Below are 18762 nucleotides of genomic sequence, written 5' to 3' on the forward strand. Positions count from 1 at the left end.
TGAAAAAGGAGAAGTAACAACTGACACTGCAGAAATACAAAGGATCATGAGAGATTACTACAAGCAACTATATGCCAATAAAAAGGACAACCTGGAAAAATGGACAAATTCTTAGAAAAGCACAACCTTCCGAGACTGAACCAGGAAGAAATAGACAATATAAACAGACCAATCACAAGCACTGAAATTGAGACTGTGATTAAAAATCTTCCAACAAACAAAAGCTTAGCACCAGATGGCTTCACAGGCGAATTCTATCAAACATTTAGAGAAGAGCTAAAACCTATCCTTCTTAAACTCTTCCAAAATATAGCAGAGGTAGGAACACTCCCAACCTCATTCTACAAGGACACCATCACCCTGATACCAAAACCAGACAAAGATGTCACAAAGAAAGAAAACTACAGGCCAATATTACTGATGAACATAGATGCAAAAAAGCTCCACAAAATACTGGCAAACAGAATCCAACAGCACATTAAGAGGATCATACACCATGATCAAGTGGAGTTTATCCCAGGAATGCAAGCATTCTTCAATGTACGCAAGTCAATCAATGTGATACACCATATTAACAACCTGAAGGAGAAAAACCCTGTGATCATCTCAACAGATGCAGAAAAAGCTTTCAACAAAATTCAACACCCATTTATGATAAAAACCCTCCAGAAAGTAGGCATAGAGGGAACTTACCTCAACATAATAAAGGCCATATATGACAAACCCACAGCCAATGTTGTTCTCAGTGGTGAAAAACTGAAACCATTTCCTGTAAGATCAGGAACAAGACAAGGTTGTCCACTCTCACCACTGTTATTCAAGATAGGTTTGGAAGTTTTAGCCACAGCAACTGGAGAAGAAAAAGAAATAAATGGAATCCAAATCATAAAAGAAGAAGTAAAGCTGTCACTGTTTGATACACTAATGATGAAAAATCTGATAGAGAAATTAAGGAAACACTCCCATTTACCATTGCAACAAAAAGAATAAAATACCTAGGAATAAACCTAAGGAGACATGAGACCTGTATGTAGAAAACTATAAGACACTGATGAAAGAAATTAAAGATGATATAAATAGATAGAGAGCTATATACCATGTTCTTGGATTGGAAGAATCAATATTGTGAAAATGACACTACAAAGCTACAGTAATGAAGACAGTGAGGTACTGGCACCAAAACAGAAATATAGATCAATGGAACAATATAGAAAGCCCAGAGATAAACCTATGCACATATGGTCACCTTATTTTTGATAAAGGAGGCAAGAATATACAATGGATTAAAGACAGCCTCTTCAATAAGTGGTGCTAGGAAAACTGGACCCCTACATGTAAAAGAATGAAATTAGAACACTCCCTAACACTGTACATGAAAAGAAACTCAAAATGGATTAAAGGCCTAAATGTAAGGCCAGACACTGTAAAACTCTTAGAGGAAAACATAGGCAGAACACTATGACATAAATCACAGACAGATCCTTTTTGACCCACCTCCTAGAAAAATTGAAATAAAAACAAAAATAAACAGATGGGACCTAATGAACCTGAAAAGCTTTTGCACAACCAAGGAAACCATAAACAAGACAAAAAGACAGCCCTCAGAATGGGAGAAAATATTTGCAAATGAAGCAACCGACAAAGGATTAATCTCCAAAATTTACAAGCAGCTCATGCAGCTGAATATCAACGAAACAAACAACCCAATCCAAAAATGGGCAGAAGACCTAAGTAGACATTTCTCCAAAGAAGACATACAGCTTGCCAACAAACACATGAAAGGATGCTCAACATCACTAATCATTAGAGAAATGCAAATCAAAACTACAGTGAAGTATCATCTCACACCAGCCAGAATGGCCATCATGAAAAACTCTACAAACAGTAAATGCTGCAGAGGGTGTGGAGAAAAAGGAGCCCTCTTGCACTGTTGGTAGGAAGATAAATTGATACAGCCACTATGTAAAATAGTATGGAGGTTCCATAAAAAGTAAAAATAGAACTACCATACAACCCAGAAATCCCACTACTGGGCATATACCCTGAGAAAACCATAATTCAAAAAGAGTCATGTACCACAATGTTCATTGCAGCTCTAGTTACAATAGTCAGGACACAGAAGCAACCTAAGTGTCCATCGACAGATGAATGGATAAAGAAGATGTGGCACATATATACAATGGAATATTACTCAGACATCAAAAGAAATGAAATTGAGTTATTTGTAGTGAGGTGGATGGACCTAGAGTCTGTGATACAGAGTGAAGTAAGTCAGAAAGAGAAAAACAAATACCATATGCTAACACATATATATGGAATCTAAAAAAAAAATATTGGTTCTGAAGAACCTAGGGGCAGGACAGGAATAAAGACACAGACGTGGAGTATGGACTTGAGGATATGGGGAGGAGGAAGGGTAAGCTGGGATGAAGAGAGAGTGGCAGGGACATATATACACTACCAAATGTAAAATAGATAGCTAGTGCGAAGCAGCCACATAGCACAGGGAGATCAGCTTGGTGCTTTGTGACCACCTAGAGGGGTGGGATAGGGAGGGTGGCGGGGGGGAGACTCAAAAGGGAGGAGATATGGGGATATATGTATATGTATAGCTGATTTGCTTTGTTATGAAGCAGAAACTAACACACCATTGTAAAGCAATTATACTCCAATAAAGATGTTAAAAAAAACCCCCAAAAACAAAGATCCTAAAATAGGATATCTGGTTTTAAATCCTGGCTTTATTACTTATAAGCTGTGCTGTGCAACTGTTGGCAGTTACTTTGCCTCTCTGTACCTCAGTTTCTTCATCTGTCAAGTGGGAATAATAATAATAGGATCAATCTCATAGGGCTGTTGGGAAGATTAAATGTGTTTGTATGAGTAATGTAAATGCTTGGAACAATGTGTTGTATATAGCAGGCATTCTAGAAGTATTAGCTGTTGTTATTGTTCTCTACCTTCACTGCTCAGCTCAGTAAAGGTCATCTGACTTTGTTCCTTCTTGAGTTCTTGGGCTAATCCCCAACCTACTTTCTCCTTGCACTGAACTTGTGTACCTCAGTCTCATCCTCTGGTCCAGCCAGCCAAATATTTACAAATATTTACCCAAGTCTAATCAGCTGGCACTGAGCTGTAGCCCAGGAGATATCTAGACTCATTCCTTATAAGTGTCAGCATCACCTCCTCTACTCACAGTTCTTTCTTCAGGCCAAGTCCTCATTCAAACCTTGGCCTTTTAATGGCTGATTAGGGGAGCTGTGAAAGAGTAAGGTTTATCTCAGCTGCTAGACCAAAATTTGGCAAACTGTTTTGTAAAGGGCTAGACAGTAAATTTTTTTTTGATCGAAGTATAGTTGATTTACAATGTTGTGTTAGTTTCTGGTGTACAGCAAAGTGATTCAGAAATATATATATATGTGTGTGTATAGGTATATATGTCTTATTTCTCATATTCTTTTCCACTATAGTTTATTATAAGATAGTGAATATAGTTCCCTGTGCTATACAATAGGACCTTGTTGTTTATCTGTTAATCCCAAACTCCTAATTTATCCCTTCTTCCCTTTCCCCTTTGGTAACCATAAGTTTGTTTTCTATGTCTGTGAGTCTGTTTCTGTTTAGTAAATAAGTTCATTTGTATCATATTTTAGATTTAACATATAAATGAATGATATCATGTGATATTTGTCTTTCTGTGTCTGACTTCACCTAACATGATAATCTCTAGGTCCATCCGTGTTGCTGCAAATGACATTATTTCATTCTTTTTTATGACTGAGTAGTATTCCATTGTGTGTGTGTGTGTGTGTGTGTGTGGTTATATATATATATATATATATATATATATATATATATATATCTCACATCTTCTTTTTTTTTTTTTTTTCACATCTTCTTTATGCATTCCATTGTAGATGGACATTTAAGTTGCTTCCATGTCTTGGTTATTGTAAATAGTGCAATGAACATTGAGGTGCATGTATCTTTTTGAATTAGAGTTTTCTCTGGATATGTGCCCAGGAGTGGGATTGCTGTATCATATGGTAATTCCACTTTTAGTTTTTTAAGGAACCTCCATACTGTTCTCCACAGCAGCTGTACCAATTTACATTCTCACCAACAGTGTAGATGGGTTTCCTTTTCTCCACACCCTGTCTAGCATTTATTATTTGTATACTTTTTAATGGTGGCCATTCCAACTGGTGTGAGGTGATATCTCATTGTAGTTTTGATTGGCATTTCTCTAATAATTTCTTTGGAGAAATGTCTATTTAGGTCTTCTGCCCATTTTTTGATTGGGTTGTTTTTTTTTTGGTATTGAGTTGTATGTGCTCTTTGTATATTTTAGAAATTAAGCCCTTGTCGGTCACATAATTTGCAAATATTTTCTCCAGTATTTAGGTTGTCTTACCTTTTTGTTTATGGTTTCCTTTGCTGTGCAAAGGCTTATAAGTTTGATTAGGTCCCATTTGTTTATTTTTGCTTTTATTTCTATTGCTTTGGGAGACTGACCTAAGAAAACATAAGTACGATTTATGTCAGAGAATGTTTTGCCTATGTTCTCTTCTAGGAATTTTATGGTGTCATATCTTATAGTTAAGTCTTTAAGACAGTTTGAGTTTATTTTTGTATATGGTGTGAGGGTGTGTTCTAACTTCACTGAGTTACATGCAGCTGTCCAGCTTTCCCAACACCACTTGCTAAAGAGACTGTCTTTTCTCCATTTTATATTCTTGCCTCCTTTGTTGAAGATTAATTGACTGTAGGTGGGTGGGTTTATTTCTGGGCTCTCTATTCTGTTCCATTGATCCATTTGTCTGTTTTTGTGCCAGTACCATGATGTTTTGACTACTGTAGCTTTGTAGTATTGTCTGGAGGGTTATGCCTCCAGCTTTGTAAATATTTTAGGCTTTGCAGGCCACACATGGTCTCTGTCTCTTCTCTTCCTCTTCCTCTTCCTTCTTCTTTATATTTTATTTCTTTCTTTATTTTTGGCTGCATTGGTTCTTCGTTGCTACGTGCGAGCTTTCTCTAGTTGTGGCGAGCAGGGGCTACTCTTCATTGCGGTGCACGGGCTTCTCAGTGTGGTGGCTTCTCTTGTGGAGCATGGGCTCTAGGCATGCGGGCTTCAGTAGTTGCAGCACGTGGACTCAGTAGTTGTGGCTTGTGGGCTCTAGAGTGCAGGCTCAGTAGTTGTGGCGCACAGGCTTAGTTGCTCTGCAGCATGTGGGATCTTCCCAGACCAGGGCTCAAACCTGTGTCCCCTGTATTGGCAGGCGGATTCTTAACCACTGCACCACCAGGGAAGTCCCCTCTTCCTTCTTCTATACTACTCTTTAAAAATGCAAAACCATCCCTAACTTGAAGGCTGTATTAAATGAGGTTACAAGCCACATTTGGTCATCAGCTCATAATTTGTGGACTCCTGTGCTAGGTAGTAAGTTCCATGAGGGCAGGAACAAATCTGTCTCATTATCCTTATGGTCTAGTGCTAGCCTGGCACATGATAGGTCCTTGAATAGTACTTGTTGAATGAATGAATAAACGAATAAATGGGTTCAAACAAGTTTCTCTCTTCCAAATTTAAGAGGCAGAATTCCTGTGTAGTTCTATAGTAAATTGGAGAACCCCAGGGAAGCTTGCTATTAAGTTGGCTCGTTGCTCTATCTGCAGTTGCCAAAGGGCATAGGTGCTTTCCATGGAGTATGCCTTAGCCTAAGTATTGATACCTACCTGCAATTCCACCCCTATCTTCTAGCTGAGAACCGAGCCTCCCTGCAGCCTCATTTCCATACTAAACTGTACTAGTAGTGTGCTGGTAAATGTTTAACAACCAGCTGCACAACAAACAGGCAAACAATTCCTGATTTATAGCATTTGCCAATATCCATGGTGTCAATACTTCCACCCTGGCCAATTTCATGCTATAAATGTGAAGCCACTAAACTTGAAGCTGGGAAGAGATATGCACAATCAGCTGTCTGTAGCTGTAGCATGCCATTAAACCATACCCCTCCCCCCTGCTCACTCCTGCGGTCCTAAGGACCACACACCTCCTGGGAGAAAACTTGAAAGAAACCTTAGTTCCCACAGTTCCTGCCTCAGGATTGGGCTCTTCTCCTTGTTTTGGTGGATGGGTACCATTATCTTGCCTTCCAAGATTTCCTGGATTTAGGCCTTTGCCTGCTTTGATCCCCAACCCCTGACTGCTTATCTGACCCCCTGGCTCCCTGGTTCTTGCAGAACACAGATGGCTGTACACTTCCTGATCCACCCTGGCTTCCTGGCTGTCAGATTTCTGACATGCTTCTGAGCACAGAGAAGCATAGCCACTCTACCTCCTGCAGGGTCTTCTGGTTTTCAGGCTGCGATCTGCTTTGGCCACTCACTTCAGTTCTCACAGCACACCTCTTTTGTCTGCGGGGAGGTTAACTCTCATCCTACCAATTGGGAGCTTAGTTCCCAGCTCAATTCTCCTTGCTCTGTCTTGGCTTCTGTCTAATTAGTACCATTTGCCTCTAAACCTGTACATAATTTTCACCTTCACTGATTCACACAAAAAGTAATTACTGGATACTTTCTGTGTACCAGGCTCTGTCTAGGTACTGGGGATACCTCAGTGAACAAAACAGGTAGGATTCTCTGTCCTTGGGGAACTTATAAGAAAGTGTGAGGAAACTCATATTAAACAATAGGAGTAATAAATAAATAAAATATTACAAAAGGTGATAAGTAGGATGGAAAACGTGAGCAGGGAAAGATGGTTTGACAGTGCTGATAGGAGGCACATGGTTAGAGTGGCCTCTTTGAGAAGGTAACATTTGAGCAGAGCCTTAAAAAGCATTCCATGTATCCTGTACTCTCATACACAACATCTACTCATCATCAACGTCTGGTCATATAGGTATGTAGCTCACCTCAGCCTGAGAACTTCCAGGACTTTGTTTCTCACAGAGGGACTATTTCCTATAAGAGAGAAGCAGAAAATATTGTAATTATATGCTTGGGCTTTGGTATAGAAAACGTGGCTTTGAATCCTTGCTCTGTGGCCAATTAGGGCAGCTATTGAGGTTTATGCAATCTCCTGGACGATGGGTTTCTTGAGGGCAGGGACTGGATCTGTCTTGTTCACCTTATAGCCCCCATGCCTAGTAGTATCTGGCCTCTATTAATACTTACTAACTGAAGAGTTCAGAGCTAAGTCTCTGGTTTGCTTATTAGCCCTATTGTCCTGGGAAAATTCCTTGCTGAGATTTCAATTCCTCATATGTCAAATGGGGATGTTAATAATGATAATAGCAGTATCTAGCCCATACCAGTATCCACCTAATAGGGTTGCTGGGTGAGTTAAATTTTAACAATTTATAATGCATGTAGAGCCCTTGGCACAGTGCCCAGTACATGGTGAGCACTTACTAAACAAATGTAAGGAATAGTCACGGTGTTAGAGTCAACATCCAGAGTTAGCATTCTCCAATTTAACAGACATTATTATGGAAAGATTCCTTGCTTCCCTCCTAACTTGGTGCCATCAACCAAGCCTGCACAGTGCCTGTTATAGCCTCTGAGGAAGTGTGAGAGGTGTGCATGGGGTAGATGGTGGGTAGGGGCTGCTGAGGAGCCTTGGGGAAGAGGAGAGAGCCCAGGTAGCAGGACTGAGGGGGTCCCTGGAGCACCGTGGCCAGGACAGAGGCTGTTGTATAAACAGGCAGGCACTCATTCAGAATTGAGAAGTGGAGTTGCAGTGTCCAGATAATAACATGGAGCAAGGGGATTAATGGAACGTTAGCTGAGATTAAAGAGAGTAATTTTCTTTAGGGCGTGGGCATCACTGGTGGGGTCTGGAAACAAGGACTAGACCATGTGTCCTATGCCAGGGTCTTTCTTCCTCTTAAAGTGTACTCTCAGCCCCAGTTTCCGGGCTTTCCCAGCAGCTCCCAGCATTTGCTGAACTGACTCTCTTGTCTCTTTGATTGCTTCCATCTCGTCTCCTAGGTTTGTTTCTCATGAAGACATCAGTCTGGATGAGGACCCCTGCTGTCTCTATGGGCACAGCCAGGGGCACCACTTGCTAACTCATTAGGAATGTAACCACCACTGCAGTGGTTCCCAGTGAGTGTAGACACTCGTTAACACTGTTACACAGAATGCAGCATCCTGACCAAACAGGCCCAAGCAGAAGAGGCTTCTCTTCCTACTAGGCTCCTGGCTGGAAGCAGATGTTTTATGGAAGTCAGTTGCCATCCAGATAGTCGGCAGCATTTGTTTAGAAGCCTCTGCACGTCTGTCCCTGTGATGAGGGAGATAGCATTTCAATGCAGAAAAGATAACGAACCTCATCAAAATCTCTGATTACTTCCTGAGGATTGATTCCTAGAAGTGGCTTTAAGGGTAAAAACACTTTTAAGGCTCTTGATACATATTGCTATATTGCCTTCCAAAAAGAACATACTGATTCACATGCCCTTTTATTGCATTTGATTGTGCCCATTTTATCATACCAGTACTATTATTAAAAGTTTTAAAATATGTGTAACGGAGAGGCAAAGTGACATTTCTTTGATTAAATCTTTATTTATTTATTTTTTAATTAACAGGGGCATGAACATTTTGAAATGTTTGTTTGCTATGGAGATAATACTTGGTATCCTCTCCAGGGTAGATCTGGAGGAATATTGACTAGATATATTTCTGGCTGAATTTTATTTATGTTATTTATTTTTAAAATACCCATACAGTAAAATTTACTTTTGTTGTTATATAGTTTTGTGGTTTTGACAAGTACACAGAGCCATGTAACTAAGACAATCAGAATATGAACAGTTTTCTCCCTCATCGTTTATGCTGCCTCTTTGTAGTAAAACCCTCCACCAACTCTTAGCCCCGGGCAACTACTGATCTCTTCTATGCCCCTATATTTTTGCTTTTTCCAGAATGATATGACAGTGCATTTAATAGAGCAAAAATTAAAAAATTTAAGTCCAACTTATCAATATTTTTCTTTTATCTATTGTGCTTTGTTGTCCTGCTAAGAACTCTTTGCTTAACCCAAGGTCACAAATACTTTCTTCTAAAAGTTTTCTAATTTTACATTTATGTCTATAATCCATTTTGTTAAATTTTGTGCAAGGTGTGAGGTGTTGATCAAGATTCATGTTTTTGTTGTTTATTGATGTCCATTTGTTCTGGCTCCATTGCTAAAAAATCTAACTTTTTTCTATTTAATTGCCTTTGTGTCTCTGTCAAAAATCAGTTGGCCATATGTGTTTTTTTCCTGGCCTCTCTGTTCTGTTTCATTGATCTTTCTTATCTTCATTATCACCTGGTCTTGATTACAGTAAGTTGCTATCTTTTGTCTCTTCCAGAATGACATACAAATGGCATCATGTGGTATATAAAATTTGAGTCTGGCTTGTTTCACTTAGAATAAAGAATGAATGTCTTCGAGATTCATTCAAGTTGTTGTGTATGTCAATCTTTCATTTGTTTTTATTGTTCAGTAGTATTTCATTATATGGATGTACTAGAGATTGTTTAACCATTCAATTGCTGTACTTTTTCAAAGTTGGTCTGGCTATTCTAGTTCCTTTGCCTTTTGTAGAATCAGCTTGTAAATAGCTGCAAAACTTGTTGGGATAATGTTGGGATTTCTGTAAGTCTAGAGATGAATATGGGGAGATTGACATATTAACAGTATTGAGTCTTCCAATCTATGAATATGGTGTATCTTTCCATGTATTTAACTCTTTTAAAATTTCTTTCATCAGTGTTTTATAGTTTGTAGCTTATACCTAAGTATTTCATCTTTTGGAATTGTCAGTGGTACTGTTTTTAAAATTTAAAATTCAGTTTCAAATTGTTATTGCTAGTATAAAGAAATACAATTGATTCTTTGTGTATTGACCTATTTCTGATGTTGCCCTCTTGGAAGCCACCTGCTATGTAAAGAAGTCCAGTGTATTCTGGTGGAGAGAGGCCCTGGTGGACAAGAGGCCATGTGACAAAGAACTGAGGTGACCCAGCTGACAGCCAGCCCCCATCGCCAGATGTGTGAGTGAAGCCATTTTCGGTATTCTAGCCCCAGCCAAGCTCCTAGCTGAACGTAGCCACCCAGCTGACACAGCATGGAGCTGAAGAACTGCCCGTCTGAGCCCAGCCAACCCACAAAATTGTGAGAAATAATACATCTCTTTTTTTAAATCACTAAGTTTCGGGGCAGTTTTTCCTTGAGTAGTAGATAACTGATATGGGGCTTAATAGCAGTTCACTTACTCATCCCTGGGCTCCATGGCCTGGCCATGAGTGCTGGACTCTGGTATTTCTTCCTGAGCTTCCTTGTTGCCAGTCAGACTCAGGTCTGTGTCTAGAAATGGCAGCTGGCTGCCAAGTCACAGCTCTCCCTCTAGCCCACTCACTCCATAGTGATGCAGTCCAAATAGCCTGTATCTTTGCTTGAACTCAAGTTTGGCCATTGTGAGGCCTCTGCCAGCCTTGCTGTGTTGACCTTTACTGCTGACTGCTTGTTCACTTGCTTGACAACACACCTGTCTGCCTGGCTGTCCCTGGGTCCCCATCACAATGTCCTCTCTCTGGCCTGATTGAAAGCCCCAGGGCTTTTATTTGTAGTGCCTCCTTCCCACCTCCTGATACAAGATTCTTTCTCTGTGGGACCTGTTTCACGTTGCTACAAGTGGATCAGTATTCCTCAGGCCTGAAACCCCAACTATAGTTCCAAGAATTGGCAGCTGTTTAAACCTGACCTAGAACTTTCCGAGTGGTTGGATTTTATTAACTGTTCAGTAAAAAGACTTGGAACCCTGGAGATAAGTTAGTTTTAAAAAGTAAGTCAGGGCAAACACTTCCTGGCCTGTCCTTACTAGCTGTGCAATCTGGGACAAGTTCCCAGGTGCTTGTAAACCACATTTTCTTCACTTGTAAAATAGGGATAATAATACGTGATAAGATAATGCTTGTGCATTGCTGAGCAACATGCCTGGCACATAGCAACTGTTTAATAGTGGTAGTTATCATAGTTAATATTGAAAGTCAGTGATAGAAGGGCCCTTAGGGATTATTTAATCCAAGAGCCAATTTTTCAGCAGGATAAAGTAAGGTCCAGAGAGACTGAGTGACTTGCCCAGGGTTACCACAGCTCATAGTTCATCAAGGGCTAGAACACTAGTTTCCCAACCTCTAATCTCATGCCTTTCCCACTGCGTCACAGTTTTTTGGCTTAGGAGGCCCTGAAGAAAAAAAGGGAAAAGGAAGAAACTACCAACTACTAAGTGCCTACTTTGTTTGTGCTTTTATATATATCATGTCATTTTATCCCCATAATAACTTTATAAATTATTATCTCCACTTCACTACATGAAGGCACCAGGGCTTGGAAAAATTAAAATCTTGCCTACATGTCCCACAGGTGGCAGACTGGGGACTCCAACCCATGTCTGTCTGACTCCAAAACCAGCCCACGCTCCTCTACCATCTCATGCCCTTTCTGGGTCAGGCTGGGGAGCCTGAGAACCACAGGAAAGAAGAGTTTCTGCAGAGCCTGGCACCACCCTGGCTGCATTTCTTCTCAATCCTCAGATGCAGTAGCTGGTCTGCACGCAAGAGCCTTTCATCCTTCCTTCTACACAGTCCTTTTAACTGAAACCAAGTGGCCAAAACTTAACTGTAATTCTGCAGAACTGGCAGCGAGAGGCCTGGCTGGGCCTTGGGCTGCTCACCCTAAACGTGATGTGCACAAAGAGTGGGGCTGACATTGTTTAGCTCTCTGCTCAGCAGTGCCCAGCCAAGCCTCCCGGTCTAAATTGAGCCCTTAATCGTTTTCCTGGCATTTGCTCAGACAGGATTTTATTTTCTAGTAATAAAAGCTCCTACATTGTAGGAAAAAAAAAAAAAACCCGATCTGCCTCTTTTCTAGCTTTTGTGAATGCTTCACCACCTGTCCTTCCCTCCCCGCCTTGTTTTCATGCTTGGGGCAGAGCCAGGTTGTTTTGTGCCTGCTGTCAAGTTTGGGGGAGCTCTGCGTGGGCAGAGAAATGCACTTGCATTGACTGTGCCTCTGCTCATTACCAAAGGCCTCCCATCTCTTGGACTAAGAGGTTTAATCCTGCAGGCTTGACTTCTGGGTCTGCAGGTGGCACAGGGAAGCCAGTCCCAAGGAAAGAGGAACAAAGTGAGTAACCAAGGGCCTCCCACCTAAGCAGCTCTTGATGGCTCACACCTGGTTAGCTCAGTTTTTCCCTTAAGAATTTTCAGTGGCTCCCCAGTGCCTGCAGAATCAAGTGCACACTTCCTAAGACTGTATTCAGGCCCACCTCCTCAGCCTCTTTCTTTTTGTTTGTTTTGGTGAAAAATAAAATAAGATACAATATAGATACCTAAAAAAGTAAAATTGAAACTCACCAGAATCTTCACCACTATAACCGATGTTAATATATTGGCATTTATCATTCCACACCTATGTGTAAATATATATATATATTTAAAGATTTTGAGGCCTTTTCTAACCTTATCTTGTGACAGTTCCCACAATGCACTAAGCATTATCTAGACCGAGTCCACCTTCTGTAAATATATCATTCACTTTCACATTTCTAAGACTTTGTATCTGCTAGCTAATCTCTCTGCCCAAAATGCTCTTTATACATTGCCTGGCACATAGTAAGCTCTAACAAAGTTAGTTACTCCTCTTCACTTCCTTTCTTGCCTGGTGAGCTCCTACTTACTATTTAAAATTCTGCTGAAATAACTCCCCCTCTGTGAAATCCCACTCTCTCCCAAATGCACACTTGTCCACTCACCAGTTAGCCACTCATTGTCCATTTTGGGACCCATGGGTCTGCTGCCTCCCACCCTAGCCTGTTCTAATACTGAGTTCTTCCAAGGCAGTCAGGGGCCCTGTCTCCTTTACTCAGAACCCAGTATGGGCTGGAGAAATGGGCATCAGCTCTATCAGAGGCAGCGATTTGCTGCTGAAGCTGAGCCGAGGCACATTGCTGTGGGCCAGGCACTGCTGGACTGGTCAGGGTGGCCTGTGAGCTGCTGTTTGGACAGAGATCCCAAATTGCTAAGTAGGCCCCTGTTGTTTACTCCTCCCTGTCTGGCAACAGCCAACCTTCAACCTCAAGAGCATTATAGTGCCAGGGAGCTGTCTTGGCAGACCTTGGATGAATTATTTATTCTCTTCTTGCTGAGTGAATGCAGGCATCTGTGTGGTGTGTCCAATTCTGGGCACATCTAAGGCGCTTCTCAAGATGCTTGGGCCAGAATTCTAGACTTAATGATGCTGTATCTTTAGAGGGGGTACATTTTGTTCTCTCCGGCTCACCTTTGCCCCCAGCTCCCTGCACTGCCCTCCCACCCCATCTACAATTAAAATGGAAATTTTACATTTGCTTGCTGGCATACAGTCCTTGCTCCTCTCCTCTCTTTTGCCACCCACCATGAAGCTCCTATGTCATAATCTTACACATCCTTCCACCTGGTCTTCCTTCTTCTTCCAGACTTGAAAACACTGATAGGAGCCAGGGGAAATGGTTTACTGGATGCTGTAGCTGATTTGAGCAGCATAAGTTGAAAGCATGAGCTGGGTGCTTTCCAATGCCTCAGATCACTCTTGGGCAGTCATCCTCAAGAGAAGGGGTTTCTAGTCTTCCTGGGTAACACACCTTCATTCCCCAAATCCCTGAGAATGAAAAAATGAAGCAATAGAAGTGACTGGGAACAGCGTCTAACGGTACCTGAACTCACATTGTATCAAACACTCAGCCTGACTCAATGATAAAGGGACTTGAGTTTCTCCAGTCCTCACCAACCGGTGAGTAACAATGATGGGATCTTATTAGGGGCAATGACCTATATTTTGCTTTCTCTTGCTCCTGCAACTTTGTTCTCTAGAAGCATTTCACAGCTGCTCACAAGTACCCCTCTCATTCTTCCTCTCACACCCATGTTGGCAGTGTTTCTAGATCACCTGGCAGCTTTGGGGGTGGGTTGTGGTGGGTGCCTTATGTGCTCTTGTCTGCACTAAGAACACTTTCTCCTCATATGGAAACTGTTCAGGTGACTAAGCAGCATCAAATGGAGTTCTCCCCACGCTGGGAAGAGCACTCCTCCTCCACTCCTCCCCACTTGTACCCCCAAAGCCCGACTCTGCCCCATTTTGCATCTTAGTTTGTCCCTAGGCCCTAAAGTGGTAATGTCCTTTGTGAAAACAGCCCCCTCGGCTCCTGCATGAAGCCCCTCTCTGCTGAGTTCTGACTCCCGCCATGGTGTCGGCCAGGCACAGATGTCTGAACCTTCCCGCCCATCTGTGTTTCTTTTTCTGGCTTGTGATCAAACCACTTCCTCATCCTCACGTGGAGTGACTCCCGGACACCCTACATACCAGTTCCTCAAACACACCACCCAGGGCTGAAACCAGTTTAGACTCAAGTTGGGACCTTATTAAAATGATAAATGTTTTTCCAGTTCATTCCAGTTTACAAAACTCTTTCACATACATTATTTCACTTAATACTGGAAGCAGCCTTTTGAAGTACGCGTTGTCTTTATTCTCTCTGGGGAGTAAAACTGAAGGTCACGCAGGTCAGGGAATGTGGACATGGCTACTTTTTAAAAAAATTGAAGTATAGTTGATTTACAATGTTGTGTTAGTTTCTGGTGTACAACAAAGTGAGTCAGTTATACATATACATACATATATATATACACAAACACATATATATTCTTTTTCATATTATTTTACATTATGGTTTATTACAGAATATTGAATATAGTTCCCTGTGCTATGCAATACCACCTTGTTGTTTATTTTATATATAGTAGTTTGTATTCGCTAATCCCAAACTCCTAATTTATCCCTCCCTCACCCCTTTTATACTTTGTTAACTGTAAGTTTGTTTTCTGACATGGCTACTTATTTAGTAAATGACAGAGCTGGGAATTTTCAGTCCTGCTAATCAGAATCCTAAGTTCCCTTTGTTATAGGACCACAATGCCCAACATTTAGATGATTGAAAGGGATATGGAAAAAGTCAAAATGGCTGTGACTTCAGACCTGGAGTTAGATGCAGCTGGCACCACCCAGAGGTGATTGAAATATCTGATAGAGTAATGGCTAGAATTGTGTAGTCTAGGCAAAAATGGCTATGGTCTCTTCTCAAAAGTTTATGAGACTTTTCTGTTCATTTGGCGGGTCTTCATTTTTTATCTGTGCTCCAGGTATTTGGCTAAGACTTATCGTATAGTTATTTTTGTGGGTCTCTTACTATGTTTGCTCTACTTAGGATACTTGAGCACAGGCACCATGTTTTTGGCATCTTTGCATGTTCCAAAGGAAGAGCTATGAATATAGTAGGTGCTATAATAAATGTTGTTGGAGTGTTTTGGAATGAATGACTATTTCTTAATGTCACCCTCTTAGATTTCCAAGTGGATAATTCAACTGTAGCCATTTCTTCCCCATTAGCACCTCTATCAGAGGATGAGCACGGTACATGATCAAGCAAAATAATTCAAACCTCTTGGTCTCCTGCCTCAATTTCCAAGTCTTTGTGTTGCCCAGCTGCTCCCTTTTGGGCCCATTGATGCACTTCACTTTCAGTTGCCCTCCGTCCCTGTCCCCCACTTCCCATTTCTGAGTCCAAACCAATTCAGGTAGGAAGTAGATCAACAACCTCAGTGCCATTGGTAGGGCTTGGTGGTCAGTCATCTGATTGAACTTGGGGTTTGATGGTCTAATGACATGTTTTCCCAAGTGACATTTGTTCTCTTCCCTGTTCATTGTTGTTCCAAGCCATAGATCTGGCTTATACTGGTCTCTAGTTCTCCTGCCCAAAAGCACTATTCCCTTTTAGGACAGGACAATGGCCCTGAATTCAGCCTGGGACTGGGTCCTGATATCCTATCAGTGCCAACCTTCTCCCTAGGCAGGAACCTGGATCTTTATACCAGCTTATGGCTGCCCATGGACAATTTGTCTAGAAATAACTTCCCACCTTTCTGTCTGCCTGACTGGGGAGTGCAGACAGGATGTTTGGATTCCTCTCCATTGTGCTCCACCCATTTGATTGGAAGAGTTGCTTCAATCATGCTTGGGCTTGCTATGTCCTTTGGCCACTGTGCCTCACCCATCTGGCTGCCAGTCTGGTATTTGCCTTTGCAGCTGGGCCTATTTCTCCTGCTAAAGATCTGACTGTATACTTCTAGGGCCAGGATTTTGCTTTGTCCTCTCTGCCTGCTCTGCATGGCTGTGAGATACCCATAGTGTCCTGTGCATGCCCTAGCTAAAAATCCCTTTTTCTTCATCTTAATGTGCTCTTTGAGAGGTTTGGTGTGAAGGAAAGTTTGAAAGTAATTGGATAAATTTAAGGTTAATGTTTGGGGTGGATTTTATTGGTTTATTCTGTCTCTATTATTACCAATTTTTTTAACGCACATTCAATCAGATATTGAATATTGCTTCCTAGTGTTACTGAACTCAGATTTGGCTGCTTGACACTTGAAAGTCAATACTCGAGAGACAAGTGCTGGTAGGAATGGAAAGGTTGCTTTAATCAGAAGGCCAGTAATCAAGAGAAAAGGCAGATTCATGTCCCAGAACCAACTCTGAAGATTCTGCTCAGCCATGAAAGTTTTAAAGGGAAAAAGGGGACGTAATCTCAGTTAATCATTGAGGTAGGAGGTCAAATTTGTTGCCATCTCCCACTGGGTGGAGGCTTGTAGACTCGTGATCTTTCTTTAGATGCTGTCTCGTTCACACAGTTTGCTCTTGAGGTTACTGAAGGGGAAGATGAGGAAAAGATCTAGTCATCCGTTGATTACTTATTCTTCATTTGTATTTCTTTGATCTAAGGAAAGAACCAAAAAGTTAGGTGAGGCACTGTGTGATCAAAAGATCTGAAATGTGTGCTTGAGCCGCAGGTTAGTTAAAATGTAGCTTTGCTAAAGTGACAAGACAAAAGGGTCTCCTGCAGAGAGTTGCTTCCCGCAGTAGATCTGCCTGCAAAAAGCTGCTTACAAATCCATTGCTATGGGATTATGAGCCAAGGACCATCTTCTGTAACTTCTTTTTTTTTTAACATCTTTATTGGAGTATAATTGCTTTACAATGGTGTGTTAGTTTCTGCTGTATAACTAAGTGAATCAGCTATACATATACATACATCCCCATATCTCCTCCCTCTTGTGTCTCCCTCCCACCCTCCCTATCCCACGCCTCTAGGTGGTCACAAAGCACCGAGCTGATCTCCCTGTGCTAAGCGGCTGCCTCCCACAAGCTATCTATTTTACATTTGGTAGTGTATATATGTCCATGCCACTCTCTCACTTCGTCCCAGCTTATGATTCCCGCTCCCTGTGTCCTCAAGTCCATTCTCTACATCTGCATCTTTATTCCTGTCCAACCCCTAGGTTCTTCAGAACCTTGTTTTTTTTTGATTCCATATATATGTGTTAGCATACGGTATTTGTTTTTCTCTTTGTGACTTACTTCACTCTGTATGACAGTTCTATTTTTAGTTTTTTAAGGAACCTTCATACAATTCTCCATAGTGGCTGTATCAATTTACATTCCCACCAGCAGTGCAAGAGCGTTCCCTTTTCTCCACACCCTCTCCAGCATTTACTGTTTGTAAAGTTTTTGATAATGGCCATTCTGACCAGTGTGAGGTGATACCTTGCTGTGTTTTTGATTTGTATTTCTCTAATGATTAGTGATGTTGAGCATCCTTTCATGTGTTTGTTGGCAATCTGTATATCTTGTTTGGAGAAATAGGAGAAAGACCTATTTAGGTCTTCTGCCCATTTTTGGATTGGGTTGTTTGTTTTTTTGATATTGTACAAAAAAATGTACAAGCATGAGCTGCTTGTACATTTTGGAAATTAATCCTTTGTCAGTTGCTTTGTTTGCAAATATTTTCTCCCATTCTGAGGGTTGTCTTTTCATCTTGTTTATGGTTTCCTTTCCTGTGCAAAAGCTTTCCAGGTTCATTAGCTCCCATTTGTTTATTTTTGTTTTTATTTCCATTTCTCTAGGAGGTGGGACAAAAAGGATCTTGCTGTGATTTATGTCATGGGGTGTTCTACCTATGTTTTCCTCTAAGAGTTTTACAGCGTCTGGCCTTACATTTAGGTCTTTAATCCATTTTTTTTTCATTTTTTTTTGTTTTTGCAGTACGTGGGCCTCTCACTGTTGTGGCTTCTCCAGTTGAGGAGCACAGGGTCCGGACGCGCAGGCTCAGCAGCCATGGCTCACGGGCCTAGCCACTCCGCGGCTTGTGGGATCTTCCCAGACCTGGGCACGAACTCGTGTCCCTTGCATCGGCACGTGGACTCTCAACCACTGCACCGCCAGGGAAGCCCTTTAATCCATTTTGAGTTTATTTTTGTATATGGTGTTAAGGAGTGTTCTAATTTCATTCTTTTACATGTAGCTGTCCAGTTTTCCCAGCACCACTTATTGAAGAGGTTGTCTTTTCTCCATTGTATATTCTTGCCTCCTTTATCAAAAATAAGGTGACCATATGTGCATGGGTTTATCTCTGGGCTTTCTGTCTTGTTCTATTGATCTATATTTTTGTTTTGGTGCCAGTACCATAATGTCTTGATTTCTGTAGCTTTGTAGTATAGTCTGAAGTCTGGGAGCCTGATTCCTCCAGCTCCATTTTTCGTTCTCAAGATTGCTTTGGCTATTCGGGGTCTTTTGTGTTTCCATACAAATTGTGAAATTTTTTGTTCTAGTTCTGT

This window comes from Physeter macrocephalus, chromosome 9 (assembly GCF_002837175.3).
Source record: "Physeter macrocephalus isolate SW-GA chromosome 9, ASM283717v5, whole genome shotgun sequence".
NCBI classification, from domain to species: Eukaryota; Metazoa; Chordata; class Mammalia; order Artiodactyla; family Physeteridae; genus Physeter; species Physeter macrocephalus.